This window comes from Pecten maximus, chromosome 4 (genome assembly GCF_902652985.1).
Source record: "Pecten maximus chromosome 4, xPecMax1.1, whole genome shotgun sequence".
Classification (NCBI taxonomy): Eukaryota; Metazoa; Mollusca; class Bivalvia; order Pectinida; family Pectinidae; genus Pecten; species Pecten maximus.
Window position 1 is genome coordinate 42,481,445 of NC_047018.1, and position 15,236 is coordinate 42,496,680.

At 35.4% G+C, this 15,236-nt stretch overlaps 1 protein-coding gene across 1 annotated transcript in view; it reads right to left on the reverse strand.

Moving 5' to 3' along the window:
* Positions 1-14,512, reverse strand: part of LOC117326140 (gastrin/cholecystokinin type B receptor-like) — a 104,860-nt gene extending 90,348 nt beyond the window's left edge. The window contains exon 1 of the mRNA XM_033882772.1: positions 13,010-14,512. The gene's annotated coding sequence lies outside the window, so the exon portion shown is untranslated. The remainder of the gene's footprint in view (positions 1-13,009) is intronic.
* Between the last annotated feature and the right edge of the window lie 724 nt (positions 14,513-15,236).

The window sequence follows — 15,236 nt, forward strand, 5'->3', positions numbered from 1 at the left end:
GTAATGTATACCAATTATTGGCTATGACTTGTGAGGTCCCTTCTGGGACTCGCGTGGAAATTCTAATTAGGACACGATGTCCCACATAACACCATTACGTATTTTGGTCACACATCTCTACAGATATACAAACGATCCCGACCCACTGTCTTTTTAAATCTTGGGTTGGAGACCACTGTCAATCTATTTATCGGAATTAACATCCGTCCTGTATTCAGTAAAGCTTAACATTATCACAAAATATCCATCTACGTTTTTTTTTTTTAATTTTATTGATATCAAAATTAATACACAAATACGTACATACGTATACTTGTGATTGTACAAACAACAGCAGTGGTATGATATATCAGAAATGACGAATAGTTTTTCGTTTCAAGATTATGTGGAAATGTCGGCTTAAGCTGGCAAGTCTTGGAAATGAAGAATTTACAGATGTGTTAATTATCCTAAGGGACTTGATGTTATCTTTCGTTGTGATTAAAAAAAGGCCGGAGAGTTCCACAACAGTGATCGCCACGTGGAGCCTCAATGATTACTTGTCTATCATCATCCCTAGACTTAAAGTCTCGCTAGCTGTGGATTATATACATGTATATCTTTATCTATTGCGTATCTCGTGCTAGAGTGGTATCATAAGTGTTATTATGTAAATCTAATTCAATGGTAAGTATAGTACTTTATTGTACTTACGGTCGTGCGGCTGTGAAAACAGAACAGCTGTGGAATAGCTGAGATAGGGTAGTTAAAGGGGAAATAGGGTGGTGATTTGTATGCAAGAAGTGACCAGTCTCCAAATTGAAAAGGCAAATCAACCAATATTAATCTAAAAGAATTAGAGGGCGCTAGGGTCGCGATGTCAATAAACAACAGGCGGTACATGACACGCGAAAACTTATCGGAACCATCAACTACTACAATGTAATATTCCCCTGCTTAATGTTGATATATCGAGATAAATGGTTTGAATTTCGATATTCTGAGATAAATTTATCTTTGATAGATAAATTTAAGATAGCGGGACATTCCTCTTTAATATTGATACTTTGTATAGTGTTCTAGGTTGCGGCACATTCCACTTTAAAACCAAAGGGACTTATAATTATTGCATACATATACGGACTGCGCATTTGGAGTGTGTGTCTGTGTTTGAAACCAAGATATATGCAATGTGACAAAATGACAATTGCTATGGTTGATGGAGGTTGATGGAGGTTGATGGACCATTCTGGTACCAGATTTGTAATTTGTATTTTTTTTCCCTGGCTTAAAAATTTCGTCGGACGAGCATTAAAAATGAGACTAGATACGTATACCCCGACGATCATTGAATTCAACTGCTTCGTTCTCTTCTGAAAATTGGGAACACGGTTAAGGCTTTGTGACGTTTATAACATGTTCTTGTCACGCAATAAGTTAACACGTCATCGAACGTCACGTGACATGCCAACAGCAGAGGTGAAGTAGACAATTTACTACGCTTTAGTAAGTAAAAATATCACTACGCTTCAGTAAGGTCGAGTGTAGGTCGGAATACTGTATGTCTATTAAGGTCATATGAGTATACAGGTACGTTTAATGATATTTATAAATAACCGTCCATATTTTCTAGAGCAGTAATTGGCAAGTTGTTTACAAGTTACTGAAATAAAGCTCTTTTTCGTGTCAATTTGTTTGGTTGTTAAATGCTTCATCGTCATTTACACTGTAGATACATCTGTTAATAATACCTTATTTGTATTGACTAAAACAACAATACCGTACAGTGAAAATAGCAGACTTAGAAAGTCTACTTAAATCGAATTTTTCCTAGATGATATGCAGCCACCGCCTGATAAATTGGTTATAGTAAAGGTTATTTCAACTAAAAATTGGGAACATTGTAAAAGAAGGCTAAAATTGTGAGACTCCACTCCAAATTGACGGATCTGCAAGGTCTAATAGAAAATAACTAACTCGATGGGCTACAAAATTGTATAGAGTGCGTGATAGAGTATTGGTAGCGTTGCATTAATATCGTCAAAAAATGACAGTTGGATGCACGGTCCCACAACAAAAAGAAAATTAATTTGCCTCCAGTACACATGCAGCCACTGGCATATACCGAGGTGTACATACATACATGTATATAATCATAAGGAGTGCTACCAGTTCCAAACACATGTTTAAAAAAATTGCTGTAGATTAACCAAATATCAACAACACAAGAAAAGTACATTAGTATGGATATGATCGGTGTCATCTTAAAACTTCATCTCCCGCATCACATAGCGTGATGCTGCAGAAGAAACAAACATTCAGATGACGTTAGGCAGCTCTAGGAAATAAATGCAGCCAGCAATTTGAACTCTGACCTCTTTTTTTTGACCATGTAAACATTTGTCAGGATGTATTTGTCGGGTAGGAAACAGCGAAACACTATTTATTTCATGTGAATTTTTTCACGATTAATACTCAGGTAGCAGCTGATTATCCAAGATTCAAGATTCGTTATTACTCTCTGGACACACGTAAGTGTGCAACAAGAGGTCAATATAGACAATAACATACAAAATGTACATGTAGATATCAGACAGGGTAATGAAGATACAATGATACAAAATACAGAAAACTGAATACATTGTAGATATCAGACAGGGTAATAAAGATACAATGATACATACAAAATACAGAAACCTAAATACATTGTAGATATCAGATAGAGTAATAAAGATACAATGATGCATACAAAATACAGAAAACTAAATACATTGTAGATATCAGACACGGTAATAAAGATACAATGATGCATACAAAATACAGAAAACTAAATACATTGTAGATATCAGATAGAGTAATAAAGATACAATGATACATACAAAATACAGAAAACTAAATACATTGTAGATATCAGACAGGGTAATAAAGATACAATGATGCATACAAAATACAGAAAACTAAATACATTGTAGATATCAGATAGAGTAATAAAGATACAATGATACATACAAAATACAGAAAACTAAATACATTGTAGATATCAGACAGAGTAATAAAGATACAATGATGCATACAAAATACAGAAAACTAAATACATTGTAGATATCAGACAGGGTAATAAAGATACAATGATGCATACAAAATACAGAAAACTAAATACATTGTAGATATCAGATAGAGTAATAAAGATACAATGATACATACAAAATACAGAAAACTAAATACATTGTAGATATCAGATAGAGTAATAAAGATACAATGATGCATACAAAATACAGAAAACTAAATACATCGTCGATATCAGACAGGGAAATAAACATACAATGATACATACAAAATACAGAAAACTAAATACATCGTCGATATCAGACAGGGTTATAAAGACACAATGATACATACAAAATACAGAAAACTAAATACATTGTAGATATCAGACAGGGTAATAAAGATACAATGATACATACAAAATACAGAAAACTAAATACATTGTAGATATCAGACAGGGAAATAAAGATACAATGATACATACAAAATACAGAAAACTAAATACATTGTAGATATCAGACAGGGTAATAAAGATACAATGATACATACAAAATACAGAAAACTAAATACATTGTAGATATCAGACAGGGTAATAAAGATACAATGATACATACAAAATACAGAAAACTAAATACATTGTAGATATCAGACAGGGTAATAAAGATACAATGATACATACAAAATACAGAAAACTAAATACATTGTAGATATCAGACAGGGTAATAAAGATACAATGATACATACAAAATACAGAAAACTAAATACATTGTAGATATCAGACAGGGTAATAAAGATACAATGATACATACAAAATACAGAAAACTAAATACATTGTAGATATCAGACAGGGTAATAAAGATACAATGATACGTACAAAATACAGAAAACTAAATACATTGTAGATATCAGACAGGGTAATAAAGATACAATGATACGTACAAAATACAGAAAACTAAATACATTGTAGATATCAGACAATGTAATAAAGATACAATGATACATACAAAATACAGAAAACTAAATACATTGTAGATATCGGACTGGTTAATACAGATACAATGATACATACAAAATACAGAAAACTAAATACACTGCAGCATTAGAATACACAAACGCTATGGCATCTCACGGTACATATTACGAGGGATTGATTGTAAATTTCAAACATGGTGATATAATGGTAATACAATTACAAAATACATTCCAAAACATGACCCACTTTGATATTAACACGTTACTTCATGGATGTCATGAATGAGATGAAGCAATAAATGAATTTTATCACAGTACATATATCACAGCAATGACCCAATTTTATCACAGAACATATATCACAGCAATGACCCAATTTTATCACAATATATATACCACAGCAATGAATGAATTTTATCACAATTTAGATATATCACAGCACATTACTGATACTAGATTAATATAACAATAATTGTCTGGTGTGGCTGGGACACGGAGTCACACCTGTTTACATGTTTGATAATTTCATTGACTGTATCATTCCGAAATTATCTGAAGAAGGCTGATGATATAGGCTTTGCCTGATGCCCTATCGTTTTGCGTTTGCAATTGTTGAAGTTGAATAACGATTTGTGATACACTTTAACTCCGCAAAAGTATATGTACGGATTAAGGAGGCCGTATACCTATGTTACGCATGGAAAAATTACATTTAATCTTTTTTTTATTGTATTGATTTCAGGATAATCGAAACGGTCCTGATGTTAAGATCGCCTTTTTCAGAAACTAAGTAAATTCAGGAAAATTTCATGCATGATGTCACATTCCACCTAAGAAGGAATTGTTCCAGATAGATATTTCACTACATAAAATGTCACAGAATAACGACAACAACAAAAACATATATCATGTATGTAACTGGGACACGACTGGTTTGCGGCCATCGATCTGTGCCCAGGTGACGTCTCGGCGTGACGATCACTTCCTAAATAACATAGTTGTAAATAACGTGACATGCAATATATAACGATCTTGTCGTGTATAAATTGTCTTTTATCTATAGACAGTATGGAAAAACATTATTAGATAGTATGTTTTCGTCAAACTGCTTCATAAAACACGTCACGATGATTCAAACATAGGGCGCCATGAGTGATTTCTATAGTATTGGTAACCTTAGAAAAAGCACTTTGTTCCCATAATAAACATCTCCATAATTTATTAAATAACTAGCCACAATCAAATCACGAGCGAAACAAAAAGGAAGTCGTAGCTCGGATTTATATAAACAAAATCAATATTTTCATTTGAATTTAAATATTCAAAGATTAATATGAATATTCAAAGCATGATGATTTATTAAGTAATTTGCATTTCATGCCTTTTAATATGCAATAATATTACTGCAACTTATATGTATGTATAATGTATGTTATAGATTAAATTTCAAAACATGTCGAGATTTAATTCAGACACGTAATAATTATATAAGCCGTTCTTATTAAACAAGTCTTAAAAGGTTATTATTTTGCGTGACTTGGCGAGTAGAAACTAAAGTTGGAGAAGAGTTTCATAAAATATCATAAGAAATGAAAATAAAGATAGATATCCTTTATCACATAACCAAGAAAACTTACATGTTGACAGATTTTAAGTAAATATTCGAGGATACAAAATCTAACAGCGGAAGTCATTCTGGTACGCCTTTTTTCAATCCAAGACATTCTCTGTATAATTACGTCAGAATCTATTTCTGACGTCATGCGTTGCTTATGAAAAGCGCCCCAGATATGCAAAAATATTACATGGGCGAATTAACTGGAAGACAAGACCATTATGTGATAAAAAGTTATCACATCTTAATTATACAAAGATAGGCAAATGAAGGAAGTCGACAATCACTAAAACTTCTATATTATCAAAAAACGTATGGCAAGCCAAAGTGTAAAAAAAAATCACTATTCATGGATATCCATAAATCATTTATGAATATTAAAAAATGAATTATGGATATTTGAAATGAATTATGGATATCCATCAATAGTGACCTTTTCCCACTTTGGTTTGCCATAAAACCAAATATTTGCCATCCTTTCTGATACACGAGACCTTAGTACTTAATAACTCTATGTATAACAAATTCTTTTACCGCTGTGATCGGGCTGTATATAGGCGCTTTTTTATATTTTGCTAAGCGAATGACCGTCAAGGGAAATACCTTTTATTTAAGACTCACAAATGACAAGAAGACCGGGTTCGTATTGTCCCGCAGACATATGTTTATCTACATCAGTTCTGACAAAAATGGCCAGTTATATGACCTCAGTCCTTTATTTGTATCGATTCCGCGTGCAGTATGTTGGACTCACGCATGTCTTACATATATCCGTCATCGTAAAACACGGACAGCGCAGATATCATAACAAAATCGGTCTCGTGAGCACGAGGATCGTCTGGTGTTTGAACTGACGGTCGAGGCCACTATATCTACCTCTAATATGGTCACTATTTACATATTTTTACTGCCTCGTTAAACCCCCCGTAAATAAATACCATTTAGGGCTATTAACCCAATGATCGCGCACTGCTGTTTGCTGAGCGGTTCGGGGTTTACGGGATTTGAACCCGTGACCGCACAGGGCAATTTCTGCTGCAATACCCCGGATCAAATTCTGAAACAGGCAACCACTCTCTTCCAGTCTGTTGAGCTAGAGGATCATATTGTACTTGTAAAATACAAACCGCATAAGCTGAGAACATCAGATATCTTGATCAATATCCAATGTCCATAAAAACCCGGAATCCTTTGTGAGACTCAATTTCCGCCGATAGCTTTTATCGAGTCTGGAGAAAGACAAATCTATATGTGTTCTGTAACACCATGTGTTCACATTAAATGTTTGGTATAGACTTTCCATCTGGAAATCCACGAGGTATTAGGGTGGTCGGAAGACGTAGTGGTTGGTTAGTACGTTGTAAATTCTAATCGGCCCATCAACACTATAAATGTCAGTAGGGCAAAAAATGGTGAGAACATGGACAAAAGACGAAATGACGACAGACAAACGAAACATGTAAAAATATAAATAAATATTTGACACTCACTATTAGTTTAAAATGAAAAAGTAGATATCGAACTCACTCGATCGGGTGTGAAAACGTATGCATGGGTCCACCTACCCGACCATATGGGCTTTTCACGAAACTACGATTTCCTCCCATATCAAGACCCTGCGCGCTAATTTCAGGGCTTATAATAGCGATAAACATCAATTGATTTTACGCTTTGTACAATTGTTACAAAATTATCAAGTTGGTTATTTCTTTCATAACTTTGTATATCACATGGCCAACTTTGTATTATCGATTATATATGTAATACGCCGAGAAGGCGATACCAAATCATTGTTTCTGTTGACGACGGTTTGGATTTTCATAACACCACGTGCTAATATGTAGATTTCAAAAACCCTTTACACATTATACAACACAAACTCGCAGCATGATAGGCCCTGTGCTATCTATTACTTTAAAATTTACGACATCATTAAAACATTAATAAAATTGTCCAAAAATACCAACCTAATAATAATGGAATTAATTAATAAATGAATATCAGCTTAATTATTTGCTATGGTTCATTTCATATTCCTAGTTGATATTAAGTACAGAGCTAGCGCAATATCTTATGTATGCATGCAATTTTATGTTATTTATAACGACTATGAATGCCATATCGATACAGTTCAATTTGTATATATTTACATGCATTACACTTGGAGTCTAGTCGGATATCAATCCACGATATTTTATCCGTTCGGAACAGCTTAATCATTTTGTCATCACTGACCGAATTCTCATTTTGAGAACGCGACATTATTTGCATTTACCAACAATCAAAAAAAATTCTTACCCTTCCGGGATACATGGTATTTCTATATATTTCCTATTTTGCCATCGTTTAACATGTTTAGCGTAAAGAATGTCAATTTCTTATTCTTGGTACTATTGTACTGAACATTTTATAAGTCGATACGCTAAAGGTTAAATTTGAGAATCTTGAGTTTGAAACTACGGTTCATTGGTTGTTAGACGGATTATTGAAGTCATACGTAGCTCTTTGACCTTCAAAGTCTCGATTTCTTCTATTTGAAGAGTCGTTGATAACCGAAGCAAAGTCTCGATCACGTCCCTTCAAAGAACCATTGATGGATGAAGAAATGTCTCAATTGCGTCCCTTCAAAGAGCCGTGGATAGATGAAGCAAAGTCTCAATTACGCCCCTTTAAAAGCCTTGGATTGGCGAAGCAATGTCTAGATTACGTCCCTTTAAAAGAACAGTGGGTGAGTGAAGCAAAGACTCAATGACATAACTTTAGAAAGTCATGGATGAGTGAAGCGAAGTCTCGACTACATTCCTTTAAAGGGTCATGGATGAGGGAAGCGAGCATAGTTAAAACTCCTAATCCTTCCACCTCACTCCATGCGCGTGAATTCCAACGCAGACACGACGTCTCCTTTCAAAGTTGAATTCAACACAAGAGACTGGTTACTAACCTTGAGATTGAGCCCCACAACGGTAAACATCCTTTATCCAAGTTCGTAACAAGCGATTAGGCTTAAACGCTCAGACTATGACACTTGCGTATTTCCATGTGACGTTCATGCGCTTGCTTGCATGAATTATGCACGATACAAAACATATATACTACACAATGATTACTTGATTACCATTTTAAAACACCAAACCAAACTATAGATTTTAAAGAAATATCTATTTGAGTATCGATTTAAAATGCAAATAAATGTTTCTTGCGTGACTGCTAAAAAACAGAAATTTATCACACACGGCATTCTTAACAAACAAATCAAAATTTAAATTTTAATCAATAGATATGGCATGACCTGTTTAGATACATCATGTGGATTCATTACCAGCAAATAAAGCTGATGTGGGAAAATTGGACGAAATTTAATCCCAACTTTTGACAGATTTAATCGAGTAAAAATAAGGAATTGGTAATGATTCCGGGCATGTCGTAAACATTTACACTGCCATGATGTGGGGGATTTACATATTTAATCCTCAGTAGTTAGACAATTGGACATCATCCATATCAGATAACCAAGGGAATTATGATGAATACAATTATTTATTTTCCGTGTTTTGTCGATACGGCTATTATCACGTGTTTACATGTGTTATGCATGTCCTTTATAAATGGCCTATCAGAAGAAATTTCATTCATTGAGCTCTGCACGCATGGACCGATATTGTATCATCATTAGGCCTACTTTATAGCGACAAAAAGCAGCTGTAAACAGATATCTCTTTAATTTAGAAGTCCATGGAGGGCTTAACAATTGTACATGTCCCAGTTTCGAAGTTTTAAGTTCGCTACTTGAAGAAAAATAGAATTTACTTGCGTCCAATCCTTTTGTTAGCAATCAGATTGATTTAAATTCATATTCAAATCATTTTTACGTATGGTCACATTCACAAATTACCAATGATACATTCATTCGAAAGAAAATACATTCATGGCAGAAGCTTAATACGTAAATTGATCCTTCATTATGAATCAATTGAAACATATTTAAATGTTCTGTGTAATGTGTTGAATTAAACGGACGTATTTGGGCTATTCCGTTAAGTTCAAAATATCAAATATCGCTTATCGGAAAATCCCGAAGATACCCGATTGACTAATATCATATATTTGTATTTACACAATGCATGATTTTCAAGGCACCCTGCACAGAGGTCCCGCTAGCAGAATATTCATATTATATCGCATACTTAGCATTTTTTTGTTTTTAGATATTCTCGACATTTGAATGACATGCAAATATCGTGTATGAAATGTTTAATATGCGAGATAAAATCTTAATAATAGTGAAAGCTCAATGTTATAGTTAAGTAGCGATCAGACCCGAGACATCAATTTAATGCCCAGCATAAACTAGTGTTGATATTGACGGAAATAGTTTGGTGTTTGCTCTTTTTAGAGAAACGATAGAACTATCTTGGTGTTTAACGTTCCCACCAATGGCTAAATTTAATTAGCGATTCTAAGCTGTTACGTAATTCAGATATTATGAATCCATTCGGGTTAACAAACGTCAATTTCAATTTGTCCCTGGGGATCTATTGGGCTTTTATAAATCTCTCTCGGTCGTAAAAATCGTCATGTTTTAAAACGTTGCTCAATCGTACAAGCTTTACTTGCTTAAATCTCTCAGCCGTACAAATGTTCCTTGATAACTTCCTCGCTCGGACAAAATCTCCTTTCTCGGTCACAATTTTTCTTTGACAACATTCTTCGATCTCACAAACTTTCCTTTACAAATGTTCTGGATCTCAAAACCTTTCCTTGACAACCTTCCTCCGATGCAAAAACTGACTTTTCCAACATTCCTCAATCGGAACACCCTTTCTTGCTACCATTCTTCAGCACTAAAAGTTAATCTTCTTTAGTCGTAAAAAAAAGTCTCATTGAACTTTTTTCCTTTTTTAAAACACTTCCGTTCTAACTTTCCAAGCATGAACAGTTTGGTAGTTCTGCATTCTTAGCGTTTTTATCAACCCTTCAATTCTTGTTATAACATATTGATATATAATCAAAAACATGTCATCCAAATCAATTATCTACATCATGAGCCGTCAATAACTGCAAATACCTCCTGACGAAAGGAGAAGACGAAATGCTTGGTAAACACGCAACGTAAGAAGAAGATTGGGATTATTAACTATATTTTTTTCTTTGAGGATGGGTCGTGAAAGGAGTAATGTAAATAACTGATAATTATGTCCGGCTAGACATAAAAAATCATGACGACGAATAACCGTAACTTGTAAATAATGTAAGAAAATGTGTTATTATCAGGTCCATTCCGTCCACGCACGTGATGCCGTACGTTACCCAGACCTCGGAGAGGAGGAACTGCCTCCATGTCGCACTTCGACAGCGATAACATACAATATGTATATAGACATGTCACAATATATTACTGCCTTATTTGGTCAAGCACGACAATGGAACGTACATTTATATATCGCAGATCCCTGAAAAATTGAGATAACAGTTCAAATGCAAGCTGATATATAGGTGTACATTTTCGACAGAATTTGATATTTTTTTTTCATATTTCGTGATTGTCGTATACTGGCAACATCTGATATAAATGTATTTCAATTAAATCTGAATTTCACTCCTTTTTTTCATTTAATTCTTATAATAAACATTAGCTAACAAATGCTCGTGACTGCATTCTTCGTCTTAATTGTTTAGCAATTACGACTATAACTTAATAATCTAGTGACTTTGTTCCCTTAAAAACGAAACAGTAAGCAACATATATTTATATTACTCTGCCTCAAGATTCTGTATATTCATAGTACGTGGCCTCAATCTTAACACGTGTTTCGTACCAATCAGTGCACATGCTCCATTCCTTTGTTTCATTTAAGCTGTACGTAGGTTAATGTACTTGCTAAAGTGATAAAAAGAGATTATCGACTACTTTGCTCTTAAAAAGTACACGTTGATGAAGAGAACTCCATTAATAGCAAAACATCGAACCGGAAGTGGATGTGGACCATAGGTCGAAATGGATTTAGTTGAATTAAGATGTATGTATCGAGCCATCGCCTTAATGACGTACAAATACCGGGGCATGTAAAGATAAGAATATTGCTTATTCTGATTCCGAAATTGTGAAAAACGTTTGTGTAGGCTTTATGAGTCCCCGGTTCGCTTGTCAAGAAAACATGTATTTTCTTTATTGGTATTGGCCACAAACCTCATAAATCTGGTCTCCGATAAAATCTCAATCCATTTTTCCGAATAATTCCGGGAGCTGTATGCCGTATCTGAGGTACACGTAGTATATATATACATGTATAGTAAGTACATGGTACGTGTGTTTAAAGCGTAGTTTCAGCACGCTGGAAGTATGACCGCAGTTCACTGTAGTTTGTTTGATTTTGTAGTCCTTCTCAAAGGAACGTTACATTATTTTACGACTTGCCGACAATAACAGTCATTTATTTCAAATAATATATATAAGTTAAAGGGAAAAGAAATGGCATGCATCCATACAAAGTGTTTTACACACGTTATCTGGAAATCAGTGTGTGTGTTTGTGTGTGTGTGTGTGTGTGTGTGTGTGGGGGGGGGGGGGGGGGGGGGGTCATGGGGGAAACTTCGAGATATCCTGAGCATTCGGGATAATCGAGTTTATCATTTTATGTTTGGCTGTCCTTATACACAAATATACAATTCACCTACATATTCTTAGATGTGAAGTGTATATTTGTTGTTTATCCACATAAGAAGTATAAGTAGTGTATTTGTCCAGAGAAGATACAGTATACAGTACAAGGAAATTTTGGTATCCTGTCGTAGTTGTACTGTGTTGAATATCTATTGCGATCCGTCTAAGGGGGCTACGATTAATCAGTCAGTTAGAGCGCCGGTCACATAACCTCAGGTGAAGATATGAGGTGTGTGGTTCGTCTCTCCCTACTCGTATCGGTTTTTGTTTCTCAGGAAGCTGAGAAACGGACCGGTCTATGCTGTCGTGGTAGTGTCCTAGGGCAAGACACGTTAGCCTTATATTCTTTGGATGGCATGCAACGGGCCTCTCGTATGCTGTTAAGTTAGGTTGTCACCAACTACTACAAGTAAACCCCGACTCACAATTACCTTGACAGTTCACAGGGCGATAAACCAAGCAAACAAACAAGCATATCATCTAAGATACCATTTGTCACTATGATCATGTCAGAGTATCGGGCCGACCATTCAGTGCGCCATTGAACCAACGTGGATGTGATGCAGTGGTGTAAGCTGCAGGTGTTTCTTGCTAGGCGATTAGTTCCCGTAAATCGTGAGTTCGAAGCCCGGTGAGAGCACGAGTCATAAAATTATATTCCTCCATTATTTGTGTCTCTATGTTATAAATAAATCACATAGGTATACATACATACAGTAATAAGTATATAAACTTACCCAGCAGGTCGGCGATGGCCAGGTTGACCAGAAAGAAAGTTTGCGATGTTTCTTCTGAAGCGTTTGTTGATGCACACCATGACCAGCACAAACGTGTTCCCTATTAGGGCCAGGAAAAACACGGGGATATAGATACAAAGGAGAGCTATCTTCTCGGGTTTGTGATACTCAAAAAGGGTATCCTCGAATTCGCTCATAAAGTAGGAACCATTAAGGTCCAAAAATGGCAGCGAGAAGTTGAGGCTGTTGTAGTCGTTTGACCAATTCATGATGGATTGAAAGTTTCACGGACGAATAAATCCCACAGTATGTAACACGTGAATAGCACAAAATCGTGTTAATGAAAAAATATTGTCGCAATAATACACAAGCGCAAAAATTGTATTCAAGATTGCGATTCGTGAAAAGCACGGTGCAACTCTCCAAAATATGAACTCACGAATATTGAAGTCTATTTATGAAGGAGCTTACTCACTAGTTAGACCTCCTGTCAATATCTCTAAATTCTGACAAGAATATATTTTTCAGATGTCACATCGAAACACTTTCACAAAAAGTTTCCAGATTTAAGTTCGTAAATATCAAAAGAACATTTATGATTTTAAAATTTCCCAATGAAGGTAGGAATTACATTTGTTTGCTAAAAACTATTTGAGTTCGCGAATACTTAGGGTCGTATATTGAAGTCATATGATACATACTTAATAATGATACTATTTATAGAGAAATCCTATTTCCATCTATATGGCTACGTAGTGCCAATACATGTGCCAAATCACTGTTGAAAAAGTCTTCAATATCACCAGCAAACCCTATCGGCCGTCAGTAATGTTTGACAGGCGATGTCCAAAACGAACACTGCAGACCGACGATTAGTTCAAGGCAATACACATCAACAGTCTTCACACACTGACTTCTGGCCTGCTTTGGGAATCTCAGACCAACACAGGGTTTTTTATGTCTTTATCAGGCAACATTGATTTTTTCCCTCAAAAGTCATACTTAAACATTTCAGTTTTTGTATAAATTCCTTGATGGTTTCCCCGGTAAATATGTCGGTTAAGTCGATTTCCAATTAGTTTGTATCACCTGTAATTAATCAGCGGTTAATATTGCGCCAGTTCGTTCAGACGCACGTGACTATACGCAGGTAAAACTGGCCACGAGGTAGAAATATTATTCCTCTACTAAACATTTAATTTCCTTCTGAGGCCGCCTGTAAGCACACATCATCAAAGGAATATAGTTACCTCTAGTCTTTGTCATAGAAGCTTACTCCCAGAGGACAGGAACACTGCTTACAGACATAATTAGGCTAAGGCGATACAAAATGTAAATAATTATCCAAACCACAGCGAGAAGAGGGCATCGAGTATAATCCCGCCATCACATTTCTCCCGCCAACATAATCCATCGTCTGCTCTCCATCAATACTGTCGTCTGCTTTAACCTTTCAGCTCGCGCGCCAGTTGACGATTGTTCCAAGCGCCCATTCACTAAACAGACACTGCCTAGGTATTTTTGTATACATGCTGCACGCTCTCATAGCTCCGAAGGTACAGCCATTCCTCGCGCGCTTGGAACCACGTTTGGTGCAACGCTAAGGGAAACGCTGGGACCTTTGAAAATAGTTGGAATAGTGTAATGAACATAGTTTGCTTGCTAGGATTTTTACAATGTTGAAACACGTTGAAGGCTATAGACAGCAGGTTCGTTCATATTTTATTAAGTACTACACATTGTAGGTGTATTGGCAATAACAAATATACGCTTCATTTCATAAATGTACATTTTAGCGTAATCTCCTAAGAGCACGGGCAAATTAAAAGCATTTACTATTACAAAATAGATTATGTTTTGATACAAAAGGCACTGTTTCTTTTATTAAAACCAACAGTCCGTGACCGATTGGCATGTGAAATCTTCCGTGTAAATTATTACGTCATAATATCAATACGACAGTTCCATAGGACTGAATGGTTATGTTTTGTAATTGATACAGGCATATTTTTCTCGCTTTGAATTTATTTATTAAGCTGTCATCGATTCCCTTCTCGCATCTTTGGGAATTAAACAATGGGAAGACATTGATTTCATGACTATCAGGAGTTCTGACGATACAGAAACTCCAATACCGAAATAGTTAGTTTTTTGTACGACATACATCGTCGATAACATCGAAGACGCTATTTCTTCCGGAACACCAGGGCCAATAATTACGGCTTCA